The following is a 22,481-nucleotide window of genomic DNA, read 5'->3' as shown; positions in this document are numbered from 1 at the left end:
TGCCCTGCCCTGGTGGAGGAGCGACCCGTGCTCGGGGCACACGTGAGTTCTCTGACAGCCCCTCTGTTCTCGTCGTCGTCCTCACTTAAGTCCTGACGTGTTTGATTCAGAAACCTGGGAGAGCGGGAGCCCCACCCCCACCCCGTGGTGGGATTCTGCCCCCCCCCCGCCCCCGTGGAGCTGCCCTGGGTGTCTGTGAGCCTCGGAGGTAGTCCCGCCTCCTGGCAGCCCAGACCCCGCGGGCGGGGGTGAGACACAGACTACACGGACAAGACACAGGTGAGATGTCGGTGAGACACAGGTTAAAACATGGGCCAGACATGGATGAGACATGGACGAGACGTGGACAAGACATGGACGAGATGTGGACGAGACATGGATGAGACGTGGACAAGACACAGGTAAGACACGGACGAGATGTGGATGAGACATGGATGAAATGTGGACGAGACGTGGACGCGACATGGATGAGACATGGATGAGATGTGGACGAGACGTGGATGAGATGTGGACGCGACACAGGTAAGACGTGGATGAGACGTGTGTGAGATGTGGACGAGACGTGGACGAGATGTGGACGAGACGTGGACAAGACGTGGACAAGACGTGGATGAGACATGAATGAGATGTGGACGAGACGTGGACGAGACACAGGTAAGACACGGACGAGACGTGGATGAGACATGGACGAGACGTGGACGAGACACAGGTAAGACACGGACGAGACGTGGATGAGACATGGACGAGATGTGGACGAGACGTGGACGAGACACGGACGAGACGTGGACGAGACACAGGTAAGACACGGACGAGACGTGGATGAGACATGGACGAGATGTGGACGAGACGTGGACGAGACACGGACGAGACGTGGATGAGACACAGGTAAGACACGGACGAGACGTGGATGAGACATGGACGAGATGTGGACGAGACGTGGACGAGACATGGACGAGACGTGGATGAGACACAGGTAAGACACGGACAAGACGTGGATGAGACGCATGTGAGACATAAATATGACATGGGTGAGACATGGATGGAACACGGATGACACTTGGACGAGACGGACAAGACATGGGTGAGACGTGAATGAGACACGAGTGGGACACGGATGAGAGGAGGTGCGGGCCAGACCAGAGTCATCCCGGGACCACACCTGTCGGGAACAGACTCCTGTTTCCCAGGTGTTTGGTGACTGAGTCGTTTGCTTTCTGAAAACAACTTTTTACCTCAAATTGTTGTTCTGGGGTCCCAGATTTGTGCCCTCTCTCTACCGTGGGGTTGGTGCAGCGTGGCCGGCGTGCGGGACCAGCGCGTCCTGGTGAGCCGTCACCTCCCACTCTGAAGCCGTACACAGCACCGCGGGAACACCCTTGGTGCCCACGTCTTGCAGAGCGTGTTAGGCTTCCCCGTGGAACAAGTCTTGTACTTGGGTGGTGTCGGATCCGTCGAGAACGAGTTATAGTAACTTGGGTGAACGCCGGTCGCCACTCAGGAAGGCCCCCCGCGGCAGGAGACGGGGAGAGGGTCGAGGCCCAGCGGCCGAGACTCGAGCAGAAGACGGCAGGTGCTGTCGGGGGGGAATTGATGTCTGGCTGGCTCCCGACGCGCTGTGCTGCCTGGGGTGGGGGGCTCTGAGAGCGGTGGGCGGCGAGGTCCCTGTCACAGGTCAGGTCAGCAGGGTGCTGGCTGTGTCATGTGATTGTCAGCAAGGGGGGCTGGCCCGGCCTGGGGGATGGAGCACTTCAGGTCGTGACCCCGGCTGCGTGAAGAGCAGAGGTTCTTGGTGCCTCCTGCCCGCGGTCTGGTGTCGCAGGGCTCTCTCGTTCTGGCCAGAGCAAAACTAATTCATGGGCGGAATATTTCTTGGCCTGTCTCCTGCCGGTGCCGTGACTCATCCTGCTTGGGTCACAGGAGGCAGCGGTTTGGGGGCCTCGTGGAAGCCCGGGGGAGGGGGGGCAGGCGCTGGCTCTCTGAGTGCCACTCAGCCTGGGGGCCCGCCCCGCTGTAGCCGGCCCCGCCCTCTTCCCTTCTGGCCTGCTCTGGCTTCTTCCTTGGCCCACTCTGCTGAGCCCTGCGGGCGGGGTGCGGGGTGTGGGCCATGGGGAGGCCACCAGGCCACCGTGCCCTAGGGAGTTTGTCCTCCAGCAGGGGGTGGGGATTGGCATACTGGGGAGGGGGGAAGATCAGGGTTCATGAGGTTGTACTGGGGTCAGCTCAAGCTCCCCCAAAAGTTCCACAAATAGGAGGGGGAATGCAGGAATGAGCAGGCCAGCAGTCGGATGGGTGCCTAGAGGGCTTTGGGGGTGGTGGGGCTCTGGGCTGGATGGCCTGTTGCACCCCAGGGCCCAAGAGAGGGACGTGGGGCACGGGGAGGGGGCAGCGTTCTGGGAGCACCTGAGGCAGGTGCTGTGGCCGCTTGGCGTGTTTATCTCGGTGCCGTGGGGCCTGATGAGATGTGAGAGCTGACCCGGCCACATCCTGCCCTGGGCCCCCTCCTCACAGCTCCGGGCACCTCTGCGGCTGAGTCGGATCCTCTCCATGCTCCTGCAGCCCCGGGTGTGTGGCCCCCGTGTGGCCCTCGTCCCTGGTGTCCTGTGGTGGGACTCGCATTCAGCTCCCGGTCAAGTGGGCGCCCTGAAGTTTTTTTGGAGTTACTTTCGTGGACAAAAACGCCGTTCTGGGGACTCAGCCGGAAACTGACTCAAGGCTGGGGTCACAGGGTCACGGCGGAGCTGTGTCCCGGAGAGAAACGGGCGCTGAGCGGGCAGGCTTCCCGGTCACCGCCACGCCCGGGCCTCCCGCAGCGCCGCGCCTCGGCGGCCGGGGTCAGCCTGGTTTTCCTGGTTTCTCAGTTTCTGAAGCCCGCTGAGCGGCCAGGCACTCGGTCCCCTGTGGCCGGTCAGTGCTAAGCTGCAGAGGCTTCTGTGTGTACCCCGCGCGCACCGGGCTCATCCGCTTCTACTTCTGGGAGGCCCTGAACTCGACCCTTGGAAAGCCGGGGAGTGACGTCCCAACCCCGTTCTTTTGACGTGAGCGAGATGCTTGGAGCGAGATGCTGCCGGCTAAGGTGGAACCTGACACCTGTGAGTGACAGCCGAGCCGCACACCGGGGCGGTGCCAGCTGTCTCTTAGCAGGTGTCCACTCGGCATCCTGGGGGCAGCAGGGTGTTGGCCGCCGCCCCTGGCCATCGGACTGTACTGCCGGGAATCACAGATCGGCTCCTCGGTACAGACGTCAGGGCTGCTGTGTGCCGGCAGGCGTGGACTGTGGGGGGTGCCCTGCCCTCCCCCTCGACAGGAGGTGCAGCTGCTGTTGGCGGAGCCCTGGGGTGCACAGATGTGCTCACAGTATGGAAGCTCCTGGACACCCAGAATCGGAAATCCCCGGGGAGGCCGGCCCGAGAGGGCTCGGAGGTGCCCGGCATCGCATTTTGTGCAGTTCTGCCTCACGCCCTGCCTCGGTGGCGCCTGTGCCCCTGCCCCACATTGGCCGCCTGTCCTGCTGGGGTCATTGGTTGCAGCTGGCCTGGCAGCCAGGGTCAGGCAGAGCCCGTGTGCTGGGCAGCTCTGCTCCGGGAAGCTGTGTTCCATTTGGTGACAGAGACGTTAAAATAAGGTGGACAGGTCACTGTGGGGCGCCCCCTCCCTCCCTGTTCTCACTGGCTCCCGTGAGAGCATCCTGGGTTAGACCTCAGCACTGCACCCCCAGCACACAGGTGGGGCCGGCTCCCCCCTCCTCTGTGTAGCAGACAGGGAAACCGAGTCCCAGCGGCTTATGAGACCTGCCCAGGCTGCGCGTGCAGGAGTCGGAAGTCAGGTCGGGGCTGTCCTGGCCCTTACGCCGTCCTCCCTGTGCTGGTGTCCCTCAGTGTCCAGGTCCCAGGGTCAGGAACCTGAGCCAAGGGCATCGCCTGGGGGGGGGTGGGAGGGGGCCATGGTCTGAGGGTCGTTTGAGGCCAGCAGCAGGAGCCAGGGCTTGGAGCCTGGGCTGAAATGGACCCTAACGCCCAGCGCGTGTGGAGCTGCTGGGTGGGTCTCCTCCTCCTCCTTCCCCACCACACCCAGCCTGTGACTCTGCCCTCCCTTCTCCACCTCCAGGACCCCTGGCCGCAGGCATTAGCTCCTCCTCCTCCGCACTGGCCACGCCCTCGCCATGAAGGAATCTCCTGCTCTCGTGTGTCCCCCATCCTCTTTCCCGTATTTCAAGGGCGCGGCAGCCTCACCTGTCCACAGAGACCCCCATCCCACCCGGGGCCACCTCACGCGGGAACCCAGTGGTGACTTGTCCTGTACTTGGTAGCACCAGTCTGGGCCCAGGGCCCGCACAGTCCCTGGGGAGGTGTTTAGAGATTGGGCTCTGTCCTGAGAAAGCTGCATGCCGTGGCCTTCATTTCCATGGTCCCAGAGGGGTGGATGCCTTCCCTCCCCTGGGTGAGGGCGCCCACTGCCGTGGACCCCCGGCTGGACCCCAGCTGATGCCAGGAAGCATGAGGGCCGTCTGGGGTGATGTTGGCTGGTGTTGATTGTTGATTAATGGGTGAGGTTTCTTCTCTGGAAGTTTGCACCCTACTCACGGGGGTACTTGGTGGTGGCACTCTGGCCAGGAGAGCCGTGGGGTGAGCAGTGGGGCTGTGTTTCCACGGTGGGGTGCCCTGGAGACAGGGGCACCAGATGCCCCCTGAGCTCACAGAGCAGGTGGCCCCGGCGGGTCCAGGATGCCCTGGCTTCCAGGTCCTTTGGCTCCAGAGCCCCTGTTTCTCTTCTCAGTTTCTGGGCTGCCTTGTGCCCTGGGCGGTCCTCTGCTGGGAGGGCTTTGTGCAGGTTGTCGCTGGCCGAGGCGGGGCTCTGTATCCGTGTTTGCGCCTGGGACACTTGCACAGTGACCGTGGGGCCGGGTCTGTGATGGGTAGCTCGTTGCTCGTGTTGCGTGCCGCACTGGTGGTTTGCCGGCTGGGCGGTCGCGTTGAGGGGGACAGGCTCGTGTCCCGTGCCACTGCTGCAGCCCCGTGTCTTTCTGCGCACATTTTGCCTGTTCCTAGCGTGCTAATCGGAGCCCCTGCGGCCTCACCGGTGGCCGTCCACTTGGTGTGCCCTGCTGCTCGGTGCTGGCCCCGATGCCCCTCCTCTGCCTTGCTGGCTCGCTCTGCTTAGGCTGAGCTTCCTCTGAGATTCTCGGCGCCGGTGAAGCCCCTGCTGGCTTTTCCGACCCCTGCTGCCCGCCTGCGTGGTGTGGAGCGTGCTTCTCCCTGCTTCCCCTGAGCTCTTGTCCTTCGGGACCTGGACGTTGGGCCACCTCGCGAGGCTCAGGTCTGCGTGGGCTGTGGCTTTCCACGGAGCGAGAGACTTCGCCTTTCTCCGGCCCTGGGTTCCTGTCCCAACAGCGTGGTGGCGTGGGGGCGTCACCGACACGTCTCAGTCCTGCCCCATGTTTTGTGTTGCTTGCGAGACTGGATTTGCTGGGCTCTTGCAGGGTTGTGTGTCTGGTTCTGGCTCTGTGTCGGGTGCCGTGTCCGTGGTGGCTTCCGGGGATGGCGACAGCCTGGACGTGACGTCAGGGCTGTGTGGCCGGTGGACACTGAGGAGGGGGCAGGGCTGGGCAGTTGGTGGGGTTGCCATGTGCCAGGACTGCCGGGGGTCACATGGCCCTGGCCTTGGCCTTAGCCTTGCCCGCTTGGTCATCCGCGGATTCGCCCCGCACACGTCAGGGTGCATGGGATCAGCCCAGCTGTGGCCTTTGCCCTTTCCTCAGAATGGAAGACACGGCACCGCTTCCCGCCTGTCACTGCCAAGGGCTTCCTGGTGCCACAGGGGCCTGAGCACTGGCAAGCTGGCCCGCCCCTTCCTGCAGCCCCCGGGCCGCTCCCCCCCAGCCCCACTCAGGCCCCTCCTGGCCCACATGGGTCCGAGCGCACAGCGGTGCAGAGCCGTCCAGCGCACTGGGCATCCTGGCCTCGCCCTGGCCTTGCTCTGACCCTGGCGGCTCCCCTTGTGTCAGAATCACTTGTGAGCGTGGAGGTCTTGCTCAGGTCTGTCCCCTGGAGACCCAGCTGGCCTGGGGCTGGGCGCCCAGTAGCACCCCCGGGACTCTGCCCGGCGTAGCGTCCCGTGGCGGTCCATGTCCTGCGTGTGGCCACTTCCGGGGGCCAGTGGATGGTTGTGTGGACCTTGGGGTGTGCGTGGACCTTCCCCCAGGGGTAGCAATTACAGGGCAGAGAGAGGAGAGTGAGTCACCCCCGGCTGGCGCGGCTCTCCTCTGAGCGGGCCTCGGCTCTGCCGCCATCGCCGCTGGCTGCCCCTCGGGCCCACAGCTGCCGGCCAGGAGGGGTTTGCGTCTCATTCTCTGGCTTGTTTAATGGCTCTGGGATCCGGATCACCTTCGCTTTTCTGTATGAGTTTTACTAATTCTTTGCCTCTACTAATTATGGGGCTGCTTCGTTCTCGTTCTACTCAGGTTTTTTGAGCTCTTTCTGCTTATTTATAAAAAGGAGCTTATTTATTTATTTTTTTTTTTGAAAGCAGAGCTACAGAGAGAGATGAGAGGTGTTTTCCATCTGCTGGCTGGCTCCCCAAATGCCCGCAACAGCTGGGATTGGGCCAGGCCAAAGGCAGGAAGGAGCCAGGAGCTACAGCCAGGTCTCCCACGTGGGTAACAGGGACCCAGCTACTTGAGCCATCTGGAGCTGGATCGGAAGTGGAGCAGCCGGGACACATTCCCAGGTCTGGTGGTCCAGCTGGGGGCGCGGACCGCCCTCGGCACAGCCGTCGTTCAGAGATCCGTGCAGACCGTGACCCGGATCCGTTTTGTGGCTACCTCCCTGAGTGGGTTTCATGGGCAGGGATGGCGTGTCCTAGGGCTGACGGAACGTCCTAAATCCCACCTCGGCTTGTGCTGGGCCCCTCGGACGCCCGGGGAAGCGTCTAGAACGTTCAGCTCCCGACTCCACTAAGCACTTGCTATAGCAGAGGTGGACGAGGCCGCCTGGGAGGTGGGGGTGGGAGGGGCTCCCGTGTGCTGTGCTGAGGGAGGACCGGATGTCGGTGCAGCCCAGGGCGGCTCTGCTCAGAAGCCAGTGGTAGCAGGCGCAGCTTCTCCCATGCCCCGGCTGCCGTTGGGCGCTTCAGGGCGGGGCCTCTGGGCCAGCCCTGCCCAGCCGCGACGCGTGGCGATTTGTGCCGGGGATCATCATAAAACACGCTGATTGGGGGCAGTGTGGCGTGCACCTGGCACGCGCCTTGCTCCTGCCCCTCGGAGCAGCTGCCTGGCCGCGCGGTTCCAGGAACTGGAGAGGGGATGGCTGGGAGACAGGCCTTCTGCTGCGGCCGAGTGGTTGGCCCGTGACTAAGTCAGTTTTCTGCCTGTAAGCAGTGGCAGTCCGGGTGGCAGCCACGGCAGTGCCAGCAGCAGGCGCAGGTGCACACAGCTCTGCCCGGCCCCGGGGGTTTGATCACCCGTGGAGGGCACAGCACCGGGACTCGGGCCCAGGAAGCTGGCTGCCCCCAGTAGGCACGGAGCTCCTTGACCTGGCAGCCTGTGACTGTGGCTTCCACCTGCCCCTGGCTGGGGCGCGCACATGGAGTTCTAGGTTCTGCCCGGCAAGGAGACACCCCGAGCGTCTTACCACACGGGGAAGCAGACCCCAAGCAGTCCGCCCACACTGTGAGGGAAAAAATCCAAAGGGAAGAGGTTTGACCCGGAGCGTCCAGTCTCAACCCCTCCCACCCTCGTGGAAGGCAGCTCTCTCCCTAGCAGATGACAGCGTGGGGTTCTGTGCCTGGGGCATGGTGCAGGGCTGTCATCCCCTGGGGAGGGACCGCGGCGTTCATCCCGTCACCCCTGCCCAGGACCCCTGCCAGGTACACTGTGTCCATGGAGAGCTGTTCCTGCTGGGGGCTGGGGGCACCTGGCGAGGTGCTGGCAGAGACCCAGGCAGGGCAGTGGGGTCAGGGACCTTCTAGAAATTGCCTTTTCATAAATAGAGGCCAGGTCTCGGCTGGATTTGTTTATTCAGCCACACAGTTCCAGCTCGTGCTGCGGCTGTCGTCAAGTGATAGTTCTGAGTAACCCAGTGAGCCCTGCCGAGGTGCCAGCAGGTGTCTGTGGGGCCAGACAGCCCTTCCCTCCCCCTCCCTCCCCCTCCCCCTCCCCCTCTCCCTCTCCCTCACATTTCATGCAGGGTCACCTGCAGTGTAGCCAGGGCTTCTGTCCTTTGGACCTGTGCTTCCTTTTGGCTGACCTTGGGGGCTGTTGGAGCAGAAGGGGCAGGGGCCTGCCCGGCCTCAGCATGGACGGTGATGTCACACGGGTGGTGTGATGTGAGAAGGGCCCTTCCCTGCCATCTCCTCACAGTAACCCCAGGCCCTTCCTAGCTGAGGGTTCTCTTACAAAACACCTGAGCAGGGGCCAGCACTGTGGCACAGTAGAATAAGCCTCTGCCTGCAGTGCCGGCATCCCATATGGGCGCCGGTTCGAGACCCAGCTGCTCCACTTCCTGTCCAGCTCTGCAATGGCCTGGGAAAGCAGTGGATGATGGCCCAAGTCCTTGGGCCCCTGCACTCGCATGGGAGACCCGGAAGAAGCTCCTGACTCCTGGCTTTGGAATGGCCCAGCTCTGGCCATTGCGGTCATCTGGGGAGTGAACCAGCGGATGGAAGACCTCTCTCTCTCTCTGCCTCTGCCTCTCTGTAACTCTGCCTTTCAAATAAATAAATACATAAATCCTTAAACAAAAAAGGCACCTGAGCAGTCCTCAGAGCTGGCAGGGTCATAAAAGCAGGCAGTGTCACGGCCCCGAGGCGCCCTGGGCAGCGGGTCAGATGGTCTCCTGCAGAGCTGGCTGCACAACTCCGCAGGGACACTCACAGCCTCGCAGACACCTGTGCCGGTAGGTGCTTAGTGTTCACGCGTGCAGCCTGCCCCGGAGAGCGAGCCCAGCTCACGGCGGCGAGGGGTGGGGGTGGGGGAGGCAGCGTGTGCAGACTTGGCTCATAGGCATACCAGGAACCCCCCCGGGTTTCTTCTGAAGTTGGGGGAGGTCTCCTTCCGGGTGCCAGCCCCATAGCAGGAGCTGGGCAGAGCTGACGACTTGCAGCCCTTGCTTCTCAAATCTTGCCGTAGGACGGTGAAGCGCAGATTCTGGCTCTGAGGCGGCCCTGCGTGTGTGCAGGCCTGGCCGCTCCCAGAGGGTGGGGTGGGTGCTGTGGGCTGGGGGACGCAGGTGCAGTGTCCAGGGGCCCCGTGAGCTGCAGAGTTCCTGCCTGGGGGTGGAGCGCGGGCCTGTTCCTTGGCGGCTGGGACACGCTGGGGCCTGCTGGGGGTGACAGGAGGAGTCTGCTGGGCAGACACGGACAGCAGTGGGGGGGAGCGGTCAGCGGCATGGCCCTCGCTGTCCTGGTGCAAATCTGGGGTCTCACACCAGGTCAGTAGCTACTCCGGCCCTTTGCGTGGCACTGACAGCGTCCCCTCTCCAGGCCACCAGAGTGGCTCTTTTCCAAGATAAGGGTGAGTGCGAGGGCGGCTCTGCAGCTGCCTAGGGCCCTGCGGGGGAGCAGGGAGCTGGCCCCTAAGCCCCGGGCAGAGTAGGCTCTGCTCCTAACCACTGCAGCTGCAGCTGTGCAGCTGGCGTGGGGGTGGCCCCCAGTGCTGTGTTTACACCCAGTCGTCAGAGCTCTGTCCATGTGCTAGGTGGAGACCGGAGCCTGTTCAGGACCCCCATGGACACGGAGGGCATCTGACCGAATCCGGGCACCGTCAGAAGTGGGGGTGTGGGGAGCCTTGCAGGTCGGCGTCCACGGTGGGGTTCTTGGCCACCCCTGTGCAGTGGGACTTGTCGCCCCTCCCACCGAGCCCCAGAGCTGCAGGATGGGACCCCCCCCCGAAGCCACAGAGCCGTGTCCCCGCTGAGACTTGGGGTTCCCTAGAGAGCCACACCATGCCATCCTGCTCCCCGGGAAGATTGTCCGTGAGAGTCCCTTACTGGCCTGGCGCGGGTCAGAGAGGACCAGGGTACTGGGTCCCGTCGGAGAGGATGGTACCTGTCACTTCCTTAGCACCCTCCCAGAAGGGGCCGTGGATCTTCCGGGGGCTTTTCCAGAGAGGCCTGGGTTTGAGGGTGTTGGGTGTCCGGACAGCGTGGTAGCCTTTGTCCCGTGTCCCTTTCAGGACTCGGGGGACCGAGGGGCCTGCACAGTGCTGGGCGTGTGTGGTGGTGGTGGTGGTGGGTGCTGTGACCACGGCGTCCCTGGGATTTGCGTGCGGTCACACCTCACCGTGTTTCGGCATGTCCTCACACCTGCTGGAGAAGCGCTCCTGCCATCCGCCCATCCATCACTCACCCAGGTTCTGGTGTTGCCGGGCCTGGAGGGCTGTGAAAGCGCAGGGTGCAGGCACGGCCTGGGGTCGAGCTGGCCAGGCGCTCAGCACTTCCTGGTCACCAACTGGGAGCCCCCACCCCCCCCAGCCGGGCTCCTGCCCCGATGCCTGGTCAGAAAGTCCCTTTGTTCAGCGACACTGGCACAAACCAGCTGATGCCGTGGCCAAGCAGGATGTGGTTCCGGGCAGCTCCCAGCTGCCCCCAGGCGCCTGCTGCCGCCTTGCCGCGGCCTTGGGGGTGGGGGTCGGACCTGCCAACATCAGGGTGCTTCCTGGTCCTGGAGGGAGACCGCACGCCGCAGTCCCAGTGTCCTGCATCCTTAGCTGACAGGCGAGCGGTGAGAGAACCCCGAGTTAGACCGGGCCCGGGGGCGGGGACACAGCCTGGGAGAGCGGGCAGTCCTCCCAGGGCACCTGCCTTGTTCACCCCCAGGCAGAGCCTGGGGCTTCTGAGTGTGGAGGAGCAGGGAGGGGTGGGCCCCCCCTTCCAGCCTTGGCCGAGACCTTGACGACACGAGGCCGCTTCTTGCCCAGCTCAGCCGCCCCTGGAGCCGCGACCTCCCGGAGCCGTGAGGTCCTGTGTCCGCCCCTGGAGCCGCGACCTCCCGGAGCCGTGAGGCCCTGTGTCCTTGCTGGGATTGGGTACACGCCCCGAGGAGCTACACGCGCTCTCTAGGGAGTTCCTTTGTTGCCTGGACGTGTGTGTGCGTGAAGGGCCTTCAAAACCTTAACAAAAGCTCGTATTGTGTGTATTCGTTTTTCTTTCTTTTCTTTTTTTGCACCAAAATAACCTCTTTTAGTCCCATTTTCCCTGCAGCTCTTGGCAGCCCCGGTGCAGCCATGGTGTGTCTGCCGGTGATGCCCTGTGGCTTTGCTGTGCCCGCGCCAGCCCTTGCTCGCTCGCTCCTCAGCTGTCCAGGAGGGTCAGAGGCTCACAGCCGGCGGCTGACCCGGGCAGGCTGTGCAGGGCGCCGTGTGGGACTCCCAGTTCGGCGTGCAGTTCGCCGTGTGGGGCCGGCTCCTGGGGCGCGCTCCCGGTCCAGCCACATGCGGGGTTCAGGTTCGCCTGCGTTGCCCCCGGCCTTGGCGTTGCCAGTGTTTCTGGCTCAGGGCGGCGTGATGGGCGTGCGGTGGTATCTGGCTTGCTCTTGACTGATCTTGTCCTGTAGGTTGCACGCAACGTGAGGACCCTCTTCAGGGCTCTGACCCGTCTTTCTCACTGACCTGTAGGAGTCCTTGGGGTTTTCTGGAAAATGGTCCTTTCTTGGTTGTGACCCGTGCAGAAGTGGCCCCTGCGTGTCCCTCGCCCTCGTGGGGCACGTGGCGCCTTTTTCCCTCCCAGGGGACAGCTGGCAGAGTCCTGTCTCCGAGGCCACCCCAGTTCTGGCCGTGCGTCCTGGTCTCGTCCCAGGGCCGTGGAATCGGGCTCCTGTTTATGGTTAGGGCCTGACGCCGCCTTCCTGAGTGGAGCCGGCTCGGCCGCCCCGTGGCTGCCTGTGGCTCGCCCTGCAGTCTGACTGCTTTCCTGTTCCAGCAGCACGCCAGCCCCTTCGTCACGTGGGAGCACAGCCATGAGTCAGCCCGGAGCCCGGGGACCCCCAGCCGGCACGCTGGAGAGCGGCAGTCTGTTCTGGGCGCCCCGGAGAGGGCTTCACGGCTGCAGAGGAATGTGGGAGCGGGCGGGTCCGGGAGCCTTGTGCTCGGGCGCGCATTCCTGGACGAAGTTAAAATTAGAAGAAGCTGCTGCATTTCCTGCCATTCAGCCGCAGCTGCCGCCTGTTTGCTCGGGGACTCCTGGGCTGCGCTCTGTCCTGGGCTTCTGCCGGAATGCGAGGTGAAGTCATGCTTTGCAGGGGGCAGTGAGCTGTTGCCATGGCGCCCTGGGTTGTGGGTGTGGCTTCTGCGTGGGTGTTCTTGCAGGATGACCAGGGTGGGGAAGTGTTCCGGAGCGAGCCCTCCTCAGAGTTGCAGGAGACTTTTATGTCAGTTACTCAGTTACTTCCTTTCTTTAGAAAGCGGCTTTGTCATGGGGTGGAGACAGCATGGCACACCTGCCCTGACGTGAACCTCTGCAGCCCAGCCAGGCCGGAGGGGGTCTCGGGAGGGCGCTCAGGCTGGCACAGCAAATGCAGAACACTTAGACGTTTGGGGCACACGTATTCTAAAATGTGACTTGTCGTGTTCCTGAAACTCCTGCTGTTGCATGTCCTGGGTTTTACCTGGAGACCCTAACCCTGGGGGATCCACTGTCTCGTGCTCCCTGTCAGACTCCGAGGAGGGCTGCTCCTACTCCTGGCCGGCCGCTGGCACCACAGGCACACCCGGGGCGCTGCTGGAGCCGCCCGCCTCCAGGCTGACTTGGTTACCCGCGCCGTGCCAGGCTGGAGTACAGCCTGGGGTACCGTGGGCGTCCGTGGCACTGTGCCCATTTTGTGGATGGGAATGTAGAGGGTTCGCAACCTGTCTTGCAGCTTGTAGCTCGTAAAGGGCAGAGCGGGGGGTGGGGCTGTTGGGCTGTGGAGCCTCGGCCCCGGAGCCGCAGGGCACGGGAGAAGTGTAACCATGACCTTTCCGGGACCTCACCCACAGGGAGGAGCTGCCGTGGGCCTGGGGTGTGGACGAGGGGGCGTGCCGAGGGCTTGGGGCCACAGGCTTGGTGCACAGCTACAGGGCAGGGCGGGGGCGGGGTCCTGTGGGAGAGTCTCAGGGAGGGGTTAAGGGAGTGGGCAGTGCATGCTGGGGACCCTGGACACGAGGGGTAGGTCCAGGCTGGGGAGAACCTGGGAACAGGCAGGGAGTGGGCGGCCAGGGGGAGTGGCCCAGAGAAGCAGGGCAGTGGGTGTCCATAGGGAGGAAGTGCGGAAGGCCGGGCAGGGATGGAGGGGGCAGCCCACCAGCTGGCCCCAAACCGAGCTGCGCGGCTCCTGTGTTCAGTCAGCGGCAGCTGCTGCTCCTGGAGCACTTTGCTGGGTGCCTGGCACAGGCCCGAGGGCTGGGGGACACAGCCGTGAGCAACACAGGTGACTCCTGTTCTGGGGACCCTGCGCTGAGTCCACGGGGCACTCTGCAGCTGTGCACGGGCGAGGACCTGGGAACCTCTGGGGTGGCATAATCACTCCACCAGTGATGTCACCCCTCCACCAGTGATGTAATCTCTTCCACCAGTGATGTAATTATTCTACCAGTGATGTAATCCACCAGTGATGTCATCCCTCCACCAGTGATGTCATCCTCTCCACTAGTGATGTCATCCCCTCAACCAGTGACATCATCCCTCTACCAGTGATCTGACCTCCACCAGGCCCCACCGTTTTTATTTTATTTTATTTTATTTTATTTTATTTTATTTTATTTTATTTTATTTTTCAGTTGGGAAAGCAGAGGGAGAGACAGGCCGACCGACAGCTCCCCGCTGTGGTTCTCTTCCCAGATGCCCAGGAGGCCTAGGAGGGGCCTGGGTCAAAGCCGGGAGCCTGGAGCCTGGAGCCAGGAGCTCAGCCCAGGTCTCCCATGAGGGAGGCAGGGACCCTGTACTTGAGCCCCCGCGTCTGCTCCCAGGGTGTGCATTGGCAGGAAGCTGGAATTGGGAGCCAGAGCCGGGACCTCTCTGGTGTGGGATGCAGGCATCCGGACGGCTAGCCAAATGCCTGCCCTGTCCCCACTTGTAGGATTCCAGCTTGAGACCACCATGCTGGGGACCAGGCTGTGTGACAGGACCCTCGGGTGTCCGGGTGGCCCTCGGTGTGGCCCTGGGTGTCTGTTACCCCTCAGAGCCCCCAGGACCAGCCCGCCCTGCCCCGAGGGTGGTTTCTGATTTCCAGCCCCCAGAAAGTGAAGAAGCGGATGGCAGTTTGTGACGGCAGCAACACAGAAGCTGCCCAGAGAGGAGAGAGCTGGGGGTCCTGGCTGGACGCCCAGAGGGGAGAGAGCTGGAGCCCTGGCTGGACGCTGGCTGCCCAGAGCAGGGAGAGCTGGGGTACTGGCTGACGCTGGCCACCCAGAGGGGAGAGAGCTGGGGTCCTAGCTGGACCCTGGCCACCCAGAACAGAGAGAGCTGGGCCCTGGCTGGACGCTGGACGCCCAGAGGGGAGAGAGCTTGGGTCCTGGCCGGATTCTGGCCACCCAGTGGGGAGAGAGCTGGGGTACTGGCCGACGCTGGCCACCCAGAGGGGGAGAGAGCTGGACCCAGACTGCCCAGAGCGGAGAGAGCTGGGGTCCTGGCTGGATGCTGGCTGCCCAATGGAGAGAGCTGGGGGTCCTGCCTCAAAGCCGTCTGTCCTTGTGCAGAACGCTGGTGGTCATGTCACATCACCCCTGTAGCTGTGCTCTGTGGCTGGAAGTGACCTTTTCCCCCTAGAGTGACAGCCGCTGTGTCCAGAGGAAACGCAGATCAGATGGAGTCTGTGTGGAAGTTGGTGACCGCCACCCCCTCACTCGCAGGTGCTCTCTGTGGATATCCCTGTACAAAACTGGGTGATGGGGGAGCTGGTGCTGTTGTGTAGCAGGTAAAGCCACCACCTGCAGTGCCAGTGTCCCACGTAGGTGCAGGTTCGAGACCCAGCTGCTCCACTTCCGGTCCAACTCTCTGCTAATGCACCTGGGAAAGCAGTAGGAGATGGCAAGAGTCCTTGGACCCCTGCACCTGCTGGGAGACCTGGAAGAAGCTCCTGGCTTCGGATCGGCCCAATTCTGGACGTTGTGGCCATTTGGGAAGTGAACCAGCAGGTACAAGATCTCTTTCTCTCTCTCTCTCTCCCTCCCTCCCTCCCTCCCTTCCTCCCCCTCCCTCCCTCCCTCATAAACTGGGAGGGGGAGGTGCAGCGGCATGGCCGTCACCTGCACGGGGGTGTTTGTGTAGCACCTGCTGCTGGCTTGCGCTCAGCCCCCACGTCCCGGCTGGGTCGCCAGGGCCCCTGATCCCCGCGTGGGTGTCTCCTGTCTTGTTCTGTGCCCACACGAGCAGTGTTCAGTCCCGGCCGCTTCCATGCCTGACCTGTGTCACCCGGGCTCCGGAGCTCCCTTCCACCTGCTTGGAGCGGGACCCACGTTTTCTCTGTGCCTTACCAGGATAGGAGCTGGGTGAGGCCTTGGGAGTGCAGGAGCCATCGGCCCTGTCCTGTAGTCAGGGCGCCTGCCCTCGCGCCTGCCCTCGCCTGCCTGGGAGAGGGGAAGAAGGATCCAGGGCAGCCCTGGGCTGGAGTGAGGAGCCCTAGCAGGGAGCAGAGGTGAGGTCAGAACCCACCCTTCCTGTCCCGAATAACCAGCTGGGCTGCGGCCTTCTCTCCTGCGCCCAGACTGCAGCAGCCAGGGGCTTGGGGGCTGCCAGAGGGAGCAGGCTGGCCCTGCAGCTCTGCCCTGTGTGCGCCCAGCCCCTCTTGTGGACTGGGGACGGCGGTCGCCCCACCCAGTGACACCCATGGGAGCAGCTGCCTAGCGGCTCTCACTGCCGGCTCCCAGGCCTGGCTCTGTGCAACTTTGCATTCAAAAAGCCTTTTTATGAAGGTGGCTTTCTTTTTTTTTTTTTTTCCCAAAGATTTGTTTTATTTATTTGAAAGGGAGAGTTAGAGAGAGAGGTGGAGAGAGACAGAGTTTTCCATCTACTGGTTCACTCCCCAGATGGTCACAATGGCCAGAGCTGGGCCAGTCTGAAGCCAGGAGTCTCCCACGTGGGTGGCAGGGCCCAAGCACTTGGGCATCCTCCACTGCTTTCCCAGGTGCATTAGCAGGGAGCTGGATCAGAAGTGGGGCAGCCAGGATATGAACTGGTGTCCATATGGGATGCCAGCAGTACAGGCCGGGGCTTTAACCCTCTGCGCCACATTTTTTTTAATTCCTTATAAGATGCTCCCTGTGGTTGGGGCCTGCCTGTCATTTCCGGTCATCTCAGCGAGGGTTAGAGGACCCACTGGGGGGAAGTGTCTTGAAATTCAGAGTGGTCTGGTTACAGCCGGTTCAGGTTCGGGGCTTCTGCACACGTGTTTTGCAATAATCCGCATCAGTGTCTCTGTCTACACGGAGTGGCCTGACGTGTCTTCACAGTGACAGAATGAACCAAGACCCCGCCCTTTGCTGCCCGCCCCCGCCACATTGCCTGGGATTCCAAAGCGTGGGTGTTCTTGCCCCCGGGTGCCCCTTGTTGAGCTGAAGAGAGGAAGGCTTTGGTCTGTGATGAGCCAGTGTGGACGGGACTCCGCCCTGGAAGGCAGCTCAGCCACTGCAGGTGCCGCCTTCCCGCGCTGTTGCTAAGGCGAGAAGTTGCCGGGGGAAGATTCGACCCATAGGCAGGAGACCCCAGGGGTCAGGGGGCAGGGCCGCCCCGTCAGCCGTGTCCCTGTGTCAGGGGCAGCTCTCCCTACGATCGGGCAGGGTAAGCAGGCAGCAGTGGGCTCCCCAGGATGGGCGTAGCCGTGTGGGGTTCTGGGGAGAGCCGTCAGCACCGTGGCGTTGGCGCTCCTGGTTCTGCACACAGGAGGCCCAGGAGTGGCCGGCCCGCCCCAGCCGAGGCAGATGGGCAACGTTTGCCTGTGGTCAGGCAGGGGCCGAGGCTGCCACACACGACTGTCCCAGGTTTCCAGGGAAGGACAAAGCCTTCCGAGACCCAGGGGCTGGCGCCCGGCACCTGACGCAGGCGGGAGCTCCCGCTGAGGCCGGAGGAGGCTTTGTGCTCCCTGGCGGAGGAAGGAGCGCAGGAAGGAAGGGCAGCACTCGAGCCGCCGTGGAGACGTCCTGACGGCAACCTGTTTGTCCGCGGGTTGTTTGCTTTGTGTTTGGCCACCTCCCAAGGTCCCCGGTGCCGGCTCTGCCTTGATCTCTCGGGCGCATCGGTGCGACTCTGCCTGGCCGCGCCTTCCCCGTGGTGTCTGCCCACCTCCCAGGGCGATGGTGAGACGCAGCCGAGAGATCAAACTAAAAGCATGTTTTCAGCAAGCATACAATTGCACCGGTGGCTCTCGGGCTGGGCCCAGCCCTGCAGCCGCAGGAGCTCCGAGGGTGAGGCCCTTAGGGGACTCTGGGACCCGCTGTTCCGTGGAGGCGGCGAGAACCCTGACCCACAGGGAGCCCGTCTCCCCGGCTGCTCCTCGCCCCACGCGTGGCTCGCGTTCCTGGCTCCCCATTGCTTTACAGAAGGGAACGGGGTCAGCGTGTCAGGCCCCTTCCTGGGCAGCTCACCTCTGTCCGCTCAGATTCCCGAGGCGTCGGACTCCCACCGGCAGCCCCCACGTGGAGCCTGGAACTCTGAGCCGGCCCAGGCTGCGAGGGTCCCGGAGGAACCGGTCAGTGGATTGCGAGGGTTCATCAGCCGCCGAAGAGCAGTCTTTCTGGGAAGCTCCTGACTGTGGGGAGAAGGGCCCTGCCCCATGGGTTTCCCGTGTGGGCGGCGGGCCTGCGTCCCTTGGCTTCCTGCCACAGTGGAGCTGACACATGGGTGCCGGGGTCGGAACCCTGCGGTCTCACCGCGGCTCCCTGAAAGGCTTCCTGTGGCCTGGTGTGCTTGCAGGTTTACTTTTTTTTTAAAAGTTGTATTTATTTGAGAGGTAGAGTTATAGACAGAGAGGGAAAGACAGAGAGGTCTTCCATCTGCTGGTTCGCTCCCCAAATGGCTGCAGTAGGTGGAGCTGGGCCGACCCAAAACCAGGAGCCAGGAGCTTCTTCTGGGTCTCCCACACAGGTGCAGGGGCCCAAGCACCTGGGTCATCCTCCACTGCCTTCCCAGGCGCATTAGCAGGGGGCTGGCTTGGACATGGAGCAGCCAGGACACAAACCGACACCCATAAGGCAGGCTGGTGCCACAGGCGGAGGCTTAGCCCACTACGCCACAGCGCCGGCCCCTTGGCCAGCGAGCTTTAAAGTGAGCTGCCTTGATCCACTCTCCCAAGTGTCCTGCCTGAGTTGGCGTGGAAGGGCTTTGTTTCTGGCTCATGGTCATTCGTTTATGTAAATAAGAGAGGCACTCGGACCCAAGGGCCCCCAGAGGCAGAAGCCCCCTGGAGGAGAAAGCCTTCCCGGCACAGGTGTGGCCGAGGTGGGGACGGCGGACTTGGCGCCTCCCCCCCCCCCCCAGTGCATGGAGGAAAGGTGCTGGCTCAGACCCCCCCCCCCCACCTGCTCTCTGAAGCTTGTGGCGCTGGGGGGTGCTCAGGACCCGCCCTCTCGTGCTCAGTGCCCAGTGAGGGGGACTCCTGGAGCGGTCCCGCACACAGCACGTTGCTCATCACGTTCTCTATAAGATCTGAACTTTCCCTTCTAAGATGTATTTATTTACTTGAAAGAGCTGCAGAGAGACAGAGAGAGATCATTCATCTGCTAGTTCACTCCCCGGACGGCTGCAGCTGGGCCAGGCTGAAGCCAGGAGCCTGGGACACCTTCTGGGTCTCCCATGTGGGTGCAGGGGCCCAAGCACGTGGGCCACCTGCTGCTGCCTTCCCAGGCTGTTGGTAGGGAGCTGGATGGGAAGTGGAGCAGCCTGGACTCAACGTGGGATGCCGGCATCACAGGTGACAGCTCAGCCCGCAGCACCTCAGTGCCGGCCCCGGAATTTTGCCTAATTCTGGGAACGGTAAGCGCGCCGGCACTGGGCTCTGCTCAGGAAGCCGTGTGGAGCAGGTGAGACTGCAGACAGGCCTCGTACCTTGGCCGCCTTGTACCGCACGTGCCCGGTGACGTTTTAACGCGCCTGTTCACAGTTTGAGCGGCGTTGATTGATGGCTGTAGCTACGAGGCAGTGTTAGTCGACCAGTTTTCTCAGTTGCCCGTTCCAGAACGGAATGTTCCCCCGCACGATGAAACGCCTGGGCTGTGTCCACGGCCAGGCCCTGGGGTCTGATTGCGGTCTCGGCGTCCCGTGAGCGACCGCCCGAGCTCCCTGCGGGCAGAAGTGTGGGAGTCGCCCCGCTGCCCTCTCCTGAGGCCAGAACCAGCTCCTGGTGCCAGCGTAGCCAACTCCCTCCCTGCCCACACCTCCTGCTGTTTCTCTGCTGTCCCGGCGCCTCTCTGGGCCAGTATGCCTAGCACCTGGCCACATGCCCATGGGTGCATGCCACTACCCTCTGCCCGTTGCCTGCGTGGGACTGGTGGAGAGCAGGCGCCGCCCCCGTTTGCTGGGAAGGCTCGGAGAGTAAGTGTTTCTGTCAATGCAGCTGTGTCGTGGCGGCACACGGAGCGTCAGCAGGTGCCGTGTGTGTTTGATAAAACCTCAGTTACGGACGCTGTGGCTTGGACCGCCTACAATTTCTGCACCACGAAACGGTCTTTAGATCCCTCCAACCCCAGATATTTTTTTTAAAGGTTTATTTATTTATTTGAAAGAGTTACACGGTGGGGGGGGGGGGCGGGGAGGAAGGTCTTCCATCCACTGGTTCACTCCCCAATTGGCCGCAATGGCCAGTACTACGCCAATCCAAAGCCAGGAGCCAGGAGCTTCTTTTGGGTCTCCCACACGGGTGCAGGGGCCCAAGGACTTGGGCCATCTTCTGCTGCTTTCCCAGGCCACAGCAGAGAGCTGGATCGGAAGTGGAGCAGCCGATTCTTGAACCGGCGCCCATATGGGATGCTGGTGCTTCAGGCCAGGGCATTAGCCTGTTGTGCCCCAGCACTGGCCCCCACCCCAGCTATTTAAAAATAGGAAAACAGAGACTGGTGTTGTGGTGTGGCAGGATGGGCCACACCACCCAGGATCCCAGCATCCTGTGTGAGCAGGGGTTCGAATCACAGCTGCTCCACTTCCAGTCCAGCTCTCTGCTGTGGCCTGGGAAGGAGCAGAGGATGGCCCAGGTGCTTGGGCCCCTGCACCCACGTGGGAGACCCAAATGTTCTGGGTTCCTGACTTTGCCTAGCCCCACACGGCCATTGTCATTTGAGGAGTGAACCAGTAGGTAGAAGATTCTCTCTCTCTCTGTATGTGTGTGTGTCTTCCTGTAACTCTGCCTTTCAAATAAATAAATAAAGCTTTTAAAGAAATACTTAAAACATTCTCTGTTCATGGGCCACATAGAAACAAGCAGGCAGCCAGGGCGGCTGGCCCACAGCCCTCAGGTGTGAGACAGGGCGTATTTCATTCCACTGCGCCGTAGCTACGCTCCTTGGCGCTCATGTGTGCAGAGGCTGAGGCTGGGAGCCGCCGTGTCAGTGCAGCAGGTGCAGGCTCTGGGGAATTCATTTTGCTGGGTCCATGGCCTCCTACCGGGCTGGTTTGGGAACCCAAGGAGCAGGCTTTGGAGGCCCTCAAATGGCTTCACTTGACCCTTCAAGGGCGACGGGCAGCGTGGGACCCAGAGCCCCTCTGAGGTTGTCAGAGCAGGGGACGGAGTTGCTGTGACCGGCTGCCACAGGCTGAGGCGGGCGAGGTCTCACGGGGCATCCCCTGGGCAGCCTCTGAGATGGGCAGGCCTGGATGCCCATCCACAGACGGTAGCCGGGAGACTTGAACTTTGGGGTTTGTCAGCACAGGCTGAGGCCGCTAGGTGTGGGTGGGGCTGGCCGGCAGCCTGGGATCACCGCCCCACCCCTGTCTTCTGTTCACATGGCTTCTCCTCATTCTTGATTCTTGTCATCCTGTTAGGCCAGGGCCAGTGCTGGTGCTGCCCTTTTTACCCTGGTTCCCTTCTTAATGACCCATGAGCCACGTTCACAGCGCCCAGCATCAGGACGCCAACGCTTGAGTTGGAGGCACACACGTGAACCTGTAGTGTGGGGCGGCGGGGGCTGGGAAGGGCCCGTGTGCTGTGGGCAGCTGGCCTTGGAGCGAGGACTCGGGCCGGGCCGCCTTCTCTTCTGTGGCCGTCCGTAAGCTCCCGACTGTGGTGGAGGCAGCACCCTGAGCCTAGCCTTTCAGGCCTGCCCGGGGAGGACGGACTCGGTGGGTTCTGTCCCAGCAGGGACTGCGGGCTGTCATGACAGCCACCATGGCGAGGTGCACACGGGGCGCAGGGGAGAAGCCACGTGTGCCTGCAGACTCCTGGGACGGGGGACCCTCCTGGCACTGTGGTCTGTGGAGGTCACCCCAAATCTCAGGCTGACGACGGTATTGATGGTTCTGAAGCGGAGACACGGTCAGCGAGGCAGGCGTCCTGGACATGCGTGCCGACTCCATCCGTGCTCTCGGAATTGCGTGGATGTCCCCTGGGCACTGATGGCCCACGGGTGTGCGTTTGACCATACTGGCCTGTTCTATCCTCTCAGGAGAGCCGGTCCTTGTCCATCCACCTGGCCCTCCTCTGCCCGGCGGTCCCTGGCCAGTCCCGGCCTTCCCCTCTGCCCAGCTCCGGGCCGGCCGAGGACTCTGCGCCTGCTCCTGTGTCTGCTCGGGGCCCGGTGTGCACGTCACGTCTCTGAGCCAGGCTCCACTTCTCGGTGGGAGGTGTGCATTCTCCACGGCATGGCCCATCCAGGGAGCCTGCCACGGGCTCAGGCCTGACGGGGCCACGGGGCCGCCTCTGCAGAACCTGCCAGAGTAAACTAGAGAGAGGTCCTGGGGCTCGGGAGGCGACCCCCTGGGCACTAAGAGAAGCAGCACCTGTCAGGGTGATGCGGCTGCCATCGCGGAGGGGCGTGTCCTCTCCCCGTGCAGCAAGAAGAGAGCCGAGGCAGTGGGAGTCCGGGGAGGGGGGTTCTGTGCACAGGAGGTGGGCGCTGGGCAGCCGGTGAGCCCAGCGGGCAGGCAGCAGCCTCTGCCGCCGCCTCTGAGCGGCCCGACCCACCCTTCATTGTCTTCCTGCGGCTCAACATCTCTCAGGTTCGGGACTCTGTTTGGTCACTGTTTGTGTCCTTTTTCTTGGGGTTTATTTCTTACAAGAGTTTATTTTTTGGAAAGACCAAGTGACAGAGAGGGAGGGGGAGAGAGACCTTGCATCTGCTGGTTCACTCCCCAGATTCCCGCAGCAGTCAGTGCTTGGAGCAGGCAGGAGCCGGGAGCTCCCCCGGGTCTCCCACGTGGGGGCAGGGCCCCAGCACTTGGCACCAGCACTGGGCTGCCTTCCCAGGCGCGTTAGCAGGGAGGCGGATCGGAAGTGCTGCAGCTGGGGTGCAGGCGTCCTTGGCCGAGACTGGGCCGTTGCTCCGTCCTGCGGACCCCTCGTTGCGTGTTCTGACTCCGTGGGGTTTGCCTTTT

The 22,481-nt window shown here is 62.8% G+C and overlaps 1 protein-coding gene across 2 annotated transcripts in view; it reads left to right on the top strand.

Annotated features, from left to right (window-relative positions):
• Positions 1–22,481, top strand: part of SH3BP4 (SH3 domain binding protein 4) — a 71,547-nt gene that overhangs the window by 7,473 nt on the left and 41,593 nt on the right. The window contains exon 1 of one of the 2 annotated variants that reach the window (XM_070070005.1): positions 11,963–12,209. The exons of the other annotated variant lie outside the window; for it this stretch is intronic. The gene's annotated coding sequence lies outside the window, so the exon portion shown is untranslated. Of the gene's footprint in view, positions 1–11,962; positions 12,210–22,481 lie in introns of those variants that run through there. 2 annotated transcript variants of the gene reach the window in all.

This window comes from Oryctolagus cuniculus, chromosome 3 (genome assembly GCF_964237555.1).
Source record: "Oryctolagus cuniculus chromosome 3, mOryCun1.1, whole genome shotgun sequence".
Classification (NCBI taxonomy): Eukaryota; Metazoa; Chordata; class Mammalia; order Lagomorpha; family Leporidae; genus Oryctolagus; species Oryctolagus cuniculus.
Note: the sequence above shows the minus strand (reverse complement) of the source record. Positions and strands in the feature narration are given on the sequence as shown.